The 9,276-nt window shown below is 34.1% G+C and overlaps 1 long non-coding RNA gene across 1 annotated transcript in view; it reads left to right on the plus strand.

Moving 5' to 3' along the window:
* The window catches only part of LOC109613595 (uncharacterized), a 56,960-nt gene extending 49,633 nt beyond the window's left edge, over positions 1-7,327 (plus strand). Inside the window, exon 2 of the long non-coding RNA XR_002195088.2 lies at positions 6,906-7,327. This is a non-coding gene — a long non-coding RNA (uncharacterized LOC109613595). The remainder of the gene's footprint in view (positions 1-6,905) is intronic.
* Positions 7,328-9,276: the final 1,949 nt, after the last annotated feature.

Here is a 9,276-nt window from a genome sequence, read left to right on the forward strand (position 1 = left end):
TTATCAAATTTAGAGTTCAGAGAAGGCCAATTTCTGTAGACTCCTTTTGGTACCACCCCCACAAATGGTCGAAATGTTCAAAAAATATTTTACTGCACAGAAAGAGAAAGGAAAAACCAATTTTGCTCCAACTTTGGAAATCCAAATATTTGCATTAGTGGTTAGGTTAGGTGAGAAAATGGACACTACCGGTCCACTCCACCAAGTATCTCCAAGATTTTGAATAATTATAAATCTTAAAAAATATTATGTAAAAGTCCGATTGTCTTCAAATTACACACATCACAATATTTAGGGAAATGGAATATATCGGTCGACGCCTTCTGGTATCTCTCCCACATAAGTCAAAATTTTGAATATTCATGAAGCTTATAAAACACGAAATTAACATCCGATTCCATTCAAACTTGGCACATCTTTATATTTCTGTAAACAAAAAATTTGTTATACAAATGGTAGAGATCCTGGTACCTCCTCCTGGTACCTCCTCCCGCAAAGGATCACAATTTTGAATAACAAAAAACGATCACAAAATCAGAATTTAGCCTCCGATTCTCTTCAATACATACACATTACAATATTTTTATTAACCCAAGGTCTGGTGTGAAGATGGGATATATCGGCTTAGTTCTTCTGGTACCTCCCCCACAGAAGGGTTAAATTTTTGTGTTTACACGAAGCTCATAAAATTCGAAGTTAACATCCGAGTCCATTCAGACTTGGTACATCTCAATATTTTCATCAACAGAAGATCTGCTATAAAGATGGTAGAGATAGGACCATTTCTTCTGGTACCTCCCCCAAGTGCGGTTCAAGATTTGAAAAAGCAAACCGAAATAAGCATCAAAAAAACAACCAAACCTATATTTTTGTCTATATGAAAAGAGAATGCTTCCGCCGACTATATCTGGTACCTCACGCATATTTATTTAGGACCGATACGGAATGGACAATATTGGTCCATTCCTTCTGAACCTACTCCATAGAGGTTTCACAATTTGAATAATCGTAACATAAGTCAAAAAATATATTTATATAATCAAACATTGGCTGAGAGTATACATCTGTCGGTATTTGCTTCAAGACTGCTGTACGGGCATTCGGTCGGATGTGCCAAAATTCAGATAATTTGGACTGACATTGGCCATTTGATGCACAATTAACCCCTAAATCGGGAGCTGTATCCAAATCTGAACTGATCCGGATAAAATTTGGCAGAGGTACTTCTGAGCTGTATCTGACATCTGGTACCAAAGATCATTGTTGTGGAATGCATATTACGCGTGTGAGGGACTTTAAACCCCAAATCGGATAAAACATATATATGGGAGCTATAGCTACATCTGAACCGATTTACACCAAATGAATTCAGTCGTAATTGCCACAATTCACTCCATTTGGGCTGATATTAGCCATTGGGTGCATAATAAATCTGATATTTATAGGAACTACAGGATTGCCCATATTCGACGGACCCATGTTTTTTTTGGGCCCATTCCAAACGAGGCTTGTCCGCAGCTAACATTCTTTGCGTCAATTGAATTTTGTATGGGAACAAATGCAAATCAATGCGAATAATACGTTGTAAAGTGGACCGAGCCATGCCCAACCGCTGGCTCGTACGGCAGCGATATTCTCGGCCGATCGCCTTAGTCGACTTTTATATGACCTCTTCGGATTAGAAAGAGCCTTACCAGTCGAAAATTTTTCGTATAAACGCTTAATGGTGTTCTTAGAAGGCGCACTTCTCACATTTTTTTAATGTTTTAAAAGCACGTTGAATTTTCACAACTATTTCAGAGCCCTTGCGTGGCGTGTATTGATTCATGGTAAAAATCTGCTTCGACTGACGCTTCAAACGCGGTATGTCATTAAGCGATGTGACATCTCTGTCAAAAGTTATGGCGTTGCCAAATGGGTCCGTCGAATATGGGCAACCCTGTATATCCTAATCTGAACCGATCTCGATAAAATTTGACAGAGAGGTATTTTTGAGCAGTATCTGATGTCCGGTAGCAAATATCATTCTTGTGGAGTGCATATTACGCATGTGAGGGACTTAAAACCCCATATTGGATGAAACATATATATGGGAGCTATAGCTATATCTGAAACGTACTTGCTTCTAGGCTGAATTCGGTGAGATGTACCAAAATTCAGGTCACTTGGACTTATATTGACCATTTGGTGCACAATTAACCGAAATCGGTTCAAGATATATGGGAGCTATATCTAAATAATAAGAAAGACGTAATACCTTTAGTGTAGGGTACAATAATTTTGAAAATTATGTTCGTAGAAGTGATATCCAAGCACATTTTTAAACAAACGCTTTCCCAAAAACGTCTTGCTTCTAGCTGAGCACCTGAATTTTGGGTAAAAACCACTGTAAAACCCACTAAAAATAATTGGGTATTTGTTTCGATTTTATATCCCATTCAATACAAACAACGGTCATTTAATCGGTTTTTCTTTGTGACCTTATTGTTCTTATTGATTTTCCTATTTTCGAGTTTGTGGCAAATACTCTGAGTAATCAGATTACCTTATTGGATTACGTTTGTATTGACATAACTATGTCATTGTCAATTTCTGGGGTAAGGAACAAACACACACAGAACTATTGTTGCAGATTATGCTATCAAAAATAAAATCCAAATAAACTGACTTAAGCTAAGATAACAGATCAAATTTGTAGTTGTTGTTGTTGTTGACCGGAATACTTGAGTTTTCACATCGGGAAGAATAAGGTCAACAAATATCAAGTCATCACATTTGCTGATGTATGAATTAAATGTTGTGCTGAGAAAAAATAAGAGAATTTAATTGGTATTTAGATAAATTAGGGAGGATTCATGTTGTTGAATAGTCTTTGGAAAAATATAGTTTTTAAAGCATCCGAATTAAAAGTTGAAAATTCTGGTTTGGATGGTGCTTCAAAATTATTTAATTTTTTTTCTTAAAAATTTGTTGAAAAAAAGTTATTTTTACGCTAAATTTTGAACATTTGTGAGGGAGGCACGATGCAACCAATCACGATAGAGAAATTTCGAATGCTTCTGCAAATTGTCTCTCTCTAATGGCGTGTGTATTTACACTACCTCAATGGGCAAATGTGTTAATTTGCTACAATTAGCACTCAATACACACACGCAGGTATCTCTAATTGGCATTTGATATGTTTCCACAAATACATCATCAAAAATGAAGACATTTTTGTTCAAAGAATTTCTCTGTCAACAAACTAGCAATTATATTGGATACCTGTATTTTGCAAAGAATATGCCATCAAAATGGTATCACATAAAATACCTAAATTTACATCATTCCAAACAGAAATAATCAAAGACAGAATTCTTCAATTCCTATTCTCCTTCAATCCATACCAAATAACCTCAAAATGAAGCAACATTGTTCTCATATGTCAATCACATAACCAGGTCACAAGGATATCAATGTGGGAATTTTTGCCAATGGCATTGCATCGGATTAATGGTAGAGAGAACATAAAATATTGTAAAGTCAGCAATTGTTTTTAAAATGTTAAATGTGAAAGTTTTTTGAATGCAGGTAAACGCTTTAGGTTTTGTTTAGGGATATTGATTTTTTTTGTTAGAGAGCTTTATGGCTACCGAGGTACATATCATTTAATATGAGAAAAATGTGCAACATCGAAATAATGCTTGAAGTACCCATTTTTTTTTTTTTGGTAAATGTGGACAATATTCATCCACTCCCTCTAAAAATAACTGACTGGTCAACTATAAACGCCCAGACAAAACGGCTGAAGGTAGAAAATTGCATTAGAGCTAATCTTGGTGTGATAAGTCTGGGTTTTGGAAAATCGTTCAAAAAAGATACTAAACTGTATTGAAAACCTAATACAGAGTTGCACATATTCGACGGACCCATGTTTTTTTCGATGACTCTTTGGGCCCATTCCAATCGACGAGGCTTGTTCGCAGGCAACTTTCTTTGCGTCAATTGAATTTTGAACGGGAACAAATGCAAATCAATGCGAATAATCCGGTGTAAAGTGCCCAAATGCTGAGAACGGCGTTTTTGGGATGTTCTTGGTGACCTCTAAACACTGGCTCGTACGGCAGCGATATTCTCGGCCGATCGCCTTGGTCGACTTTTATATGGCCTCTTCGGATTAGAAAGAGCCTTACCAGTCGAAAATGTTGCGTATAAACGCTTAATGGTGTTCTTAGAAGGCGCACTTCTCACATTTTTTAATGTTTTAAAAACACGTTGAGTTTTCACAATTGACTTCTTCTGTTGAATGTAAATTTCAACTATTTCAGAGCGCTCGCGTGGCGTGTATTGGTTCATGGTAAAAATCTGCTTGGACTGACGCTTCAAACGCGGTATGTCATTAAGCGATGTGACATCTCTGTCAAAAGTTATGGCGTTGCCAGATGGGTCCGTCGAATATGGGCAACCCTGTACTTTGTATTGAACAAACGGAATGAGCTAGATTTTTGAAATTTAGATCTAGAGTCGCTGATGGATTTGCAGGATAGACGTACCAAAGGGTTTTTGGAAATTCAAATTCTAAAGATACGAAATATTCTTAAATGGTACAAGACTTCTAAAATCGTACCATGATAGAGCTAAAAAACTTGACATTTGTTATGAGTATCAACATTGGAAAGTGAGTTCTATATAAGAGGGTGATTTTGGAAATGTGTACTTAGTGTGTGAACTGTTAGAACAGCTTAGTTTAGGGTGAACAGAAGAAGCTGGTAATTTAAAATGTTGGTTGCTGGTTTGTGATAGAGAAGTTGTTTTGGAAATGTGTACTACAAGTGTACGGAAAGTACTAAATAGTACTATATATGGTACAATTTAATATTGGGTGGATAGATAGTGATAACAATTTGAAATTTGGCATTGGGGTTGCTGTACATGCGTAACGTGGACATATGGAGGACGTTTCGGAAATGTGCACTATAATTGTACGAAAAGTTCTGAATGGTGTCATACTTCATATTGGGTATAGGGATACGGATAAAAGTCTAAAATTAAATTACTGATGGTATCTTTGTTTGAAATTTCGCATTTGCACAAAAAGTACAAAATGATACTAGATTTGGTATTGGATGAAGGAATAGGGCTAAAATCCGAAAATTTGATATTGAGGTCTCTGTTGGCATCTGGAAATTTGATATTAGCGTCGCTGTTCATGTGTAACTTGGACATATGGAGGTATGTCTGAAATGTGTACCATAATTGCACGAAAAGTACTGAATTCAGTCTATGGATAGGTATGAAAATCTGAAGAAATATACGAAAAGAACTGAGTACCACTGAATTTGATATTTGATATTGGTATAATGCTTATATCCTGAAATTTGATATGGATATCACAATTGGATTCTGTTGTTGAAAAAATGAGTTGCTTTTACAAATGCTTCCGTCAAATATGGCAGAAATTGACTCAGTGTTGGAAATACTTCCAATATATTAATTCCTGTTGATTTCTAATTATAACTGCTCTGAAGCTATAATACTCATTCAAAAAAGGTTCATAGTTTATTACGGGTTGCTATAATAAATATGCATAGTGGTGTAGGGTGTTATATAGCCGCCCGACTTTTAGTCTTTCTTAACTGTTTTTATACCCTACTCCACAAGGTGGTCAGGGTATTATGTCTTTGTGCATTTGTTTGTAACAGGCAAAAGGAAACGAGATAGACCCACAGTTCCTTTTGAGGATCTCCATAGAATCACTTTATGCATGTCAGTCCGTCCGTCCATCCGTCTGTCCATGTATTCTTGTGAACAAAATGCAGGTCGCATTTATTATCCGATTGAGATGAAATTTTCCAAACAACATTTGTTTGGCCCAAGAACGAACCCTATTGAAATTGGAGATACTCGGAAAAATTTTAGATATAGCTCCCATATATATCTTCGACCGATTTGCCTTTTATTGTGCACCAATCGTGTAATATCAGCCCGAATAGTATGGAATTTGGAACATACAACCAAATTAAGCCTGAAATTAAGTATGCCAAATTTGATCGAAATCGGTTCAGATATAGCTATTGCTCCCATATATATTGTTCATCCGATTTGCTATTTTTGTCCTCCGCAGCTGTAATATGCACTCTGTAACAACAGTATTTGAGGAAATATAGCAAATGCAGCTCAGAAATACCTTTGCTAAATTTTATCGAGATCGGTTCAGATTTGGATATAGCTCCCATATATAACTTCGTCCGATTTACTTTTATTGTGTACCAAATGTCTACTATTTGCCCAAATAGGATGGAATTTGGGACATACGACCGAATTGAGTCTAGAAGCTAGTATGCCAAATTTGGTTCAGATATAGCTATAGCTCCCACATATATTTTTCCGATTTGTTGTATTTGTTACCCACAGCCGTGATATGCACTCCGTAACAACGATATTCAGGGAAATATATCAAATACAGCTCAGTAATATATTTGCCAAATCTTATCGAGATCGGTTCAGATTTGGATATAGCTCCCATATATATCTTTATATGATTTCAAATTAATTTTGCACCAAATGGGGAATACAAGTCCGAATTTAAAACATACAAATGCTTCGGCAAATTTAGTCCTTTGAACTTTAAATTATAATTATAATCATGGCGTGTATGATTGAATTCTCCCATAAAAACTTTTAATTGTTATGTGTATGTGTAAATTTGCAAAGTGGTGTAGGGTATCATAAAGTCGGTCCCGCACGACTTTTGGCCTTTCTATACTGTTTTTTATTTTGGTTTAATTTTTTTTTAAATATTACCTATGTCCCTTTAAATAATCCCATTTACAATTAATATGATAAGATGAAAATATTCAAAACTTATAGTAAAAATTAATAAATACTGTATCATCATCTCTTTAATTCTTCACTTTTCCTCGTAGGTTTCCTGAACAATATAGTACAAGATGCTGAACATCCACATATCATCATCATTAATCACACTAAAATGAACCAGTGGTGCTAAAAGGAACAGCTTAACGAAACTCCATTTGGAAAAATGAAATAAAATGTTCCATTAAAAGTTTCTAGAATTCCAGAACCCATTCAAACATGGCAATAGATGACTGTGGGTCGAGCCTCGCCTGAAATGGTTACTTTTTCTAACATTTTGTGTATTTTACATGGAATAATTATTTCTGGATTCAGAATATGTCACGTTGCCATATTTATACCCAAACCAACTATATGAGTAAGGTTTATAACATGCCGACCCAAATTTGTCTTTACTGATCGATTTTTTCAAACAAGACTTTTATATAAGTGAATTTAATAAACTTGTTATTAATTTTTCACAGTCGCTAGACATATTTGTGTATTTTCTAAAAATTCGAGTTAAAATATTCGTTTAGCCATTTCTATGTCGTTATCGTTAATTTAGATACAACGCCAATTATCTTCCTTTGTAAATGACATTATGTCCATTATTGTAAAGTCGTATCTATATCTAGAGACGACGATTTTTTTATTTTTAATGTCATTCCAAAAGTCTAGACAGCATCAATGGCCGTCTTATCGGCTTTTTTGTCGAGTTAAATTTGTGCGTTACACACACACACGTATATATATTTGTAGCAATCAAATTGTAGTCTAAGTTGAGTGTTCCAATAGATTTCAAGTTTATGTAAACATCGAAGAATATAAATAACGACCTTAACCCATTAAAAATTCTGTCGTTTAATTTTACAATGAAATTTGATACTTTCATATTTTCTGGGAATCATTTTCTTTTGACCTGGTAAGTGTCATTGAATTCATTGAACTCCATTTCAGGGGTAAATCAAAATCAAGCCAATGCAATTGGTATGAAGTTCGAAACATGCAATATTGTCAAAGTAAACGGTATAATTTCTGAAAAAAAAAACAAAAAATTGTTGCAGAAGTGTTAAAAGAACAGAAACAGCGGGCCAACATGTCCCATCTTCGAACAAAGTCTAATTTTTAGTAGAATTTCGAATAATTTTTAGTGGAACTGTGAATGTGAATGAAATTGTCTTTTTTTCAAAAACTTTATACCAAAAAAATGGTAAGTTTTGAAACAATGTTTTCAAGGACTTCCTGACTGAGAATCATAATTTTTTAAGAAATATATTTTTAAACAGAAATCGTGATTTTTTTAGTTCCTGGCTAAGGATGGTGGACTTTTAAATGAATATCCCTAAAAAGTCAACGATAGTGTTTTCTTTTTAATTCTAATGAATTCCTGTACCAGTTTCCCTGGATAGAAATTGTGAATTTCTTAATAATATTTTTTCCAGGCCTAAAAGTATATACTTTAAAAACTATTTTTCGGTGACTTCCAAGCTTACTTATTGGCCAAAAAGGGTGGATTTTTAAAAATTGTTTTTGATGACTTCCTAAATGTCTTCCTGCTTCAGAAGCGTTGATTTTTTTAAAAAAAGGTTTATGACGACTTTTTGCCTATTATCCTGGTATAGAAGCTTGAATTTTTTTCTTTTAAATATCTTTTTGTCTAGCTTCCTGGCCCTGAAGCGTGGATTTTAAAAAATATTTTCAGAAATTCCGGAGAAGAAGTTAGGATTTCTTAAAAATATTTTTGAAAACAATCTGGCAAAAAAGAGCGGTGTTTTTAAAAATCATTTTCCTAAAGATTGCTTTCTGTAAAAAATCAGTAAATTTTTTATAAAAAAACAACAAAGGGACAAGGACTTCCTGACCAAGAAGAGTGAATAAAAAAGTAAAATCTCTTTCAATTATGTTTTTACAATGTCTTTTAGCAAAAGAATCGTTGATTAAAAAACAAGGTTTTTTTTTTAATATTATGATATTTTTTAAAATATTTTAAAATGACATTTTTTTAGAATATTCTTATATGACCTCGAGGTCATGAGTCCAGAAATCGTAAACTTAAAGAAATACCATTAAATTTTTCGTGATCAGGAATATTGGATATAAGAAAGTTCCCAAGGATCGAAATTTTTTTAAAAAATTGTCCTGGTCTCCCTAGTCAAGAATAGTGTTTTCGTCATAAAAAGTATTTTGAAGCGGTTTCAGGCTAATGATGGTGAAAATGTAATAAATACTTTCAAGGACCTCTTGATCATGAATTGTGAATTTTAAAAAATCTAAGACATCGCGGTGAAAACGATGATTTCTTTTAAAATTTTATGAGTTGAACAAAACATCAATAATTTTCAGAAGTACAGATTTAAAGAGGTCCAATGAATTTCTGCCTAAGAATCTTATTAAAAGAATGAAGTCTTCCTTGACAAAAAACTAAATCAGTTAAGAAAA

This window comes from Musca domestica, unplaced genomic scaffold (genome assembly GCF_030504385.1).
Source record: "Musca domestica strain aabys unplaced genomic scaffold, Musca_domestica.polishedcontigs.V.1.1 3, whole genome shotgun sequence".
In the NCBI taxonomy this organism is placed as follows: domain Eukaryota; kingdom Metazoa; phylum Arthropoda; class Insecta; order Diptera; family Muscidae; genus Musca; species Musca domestica.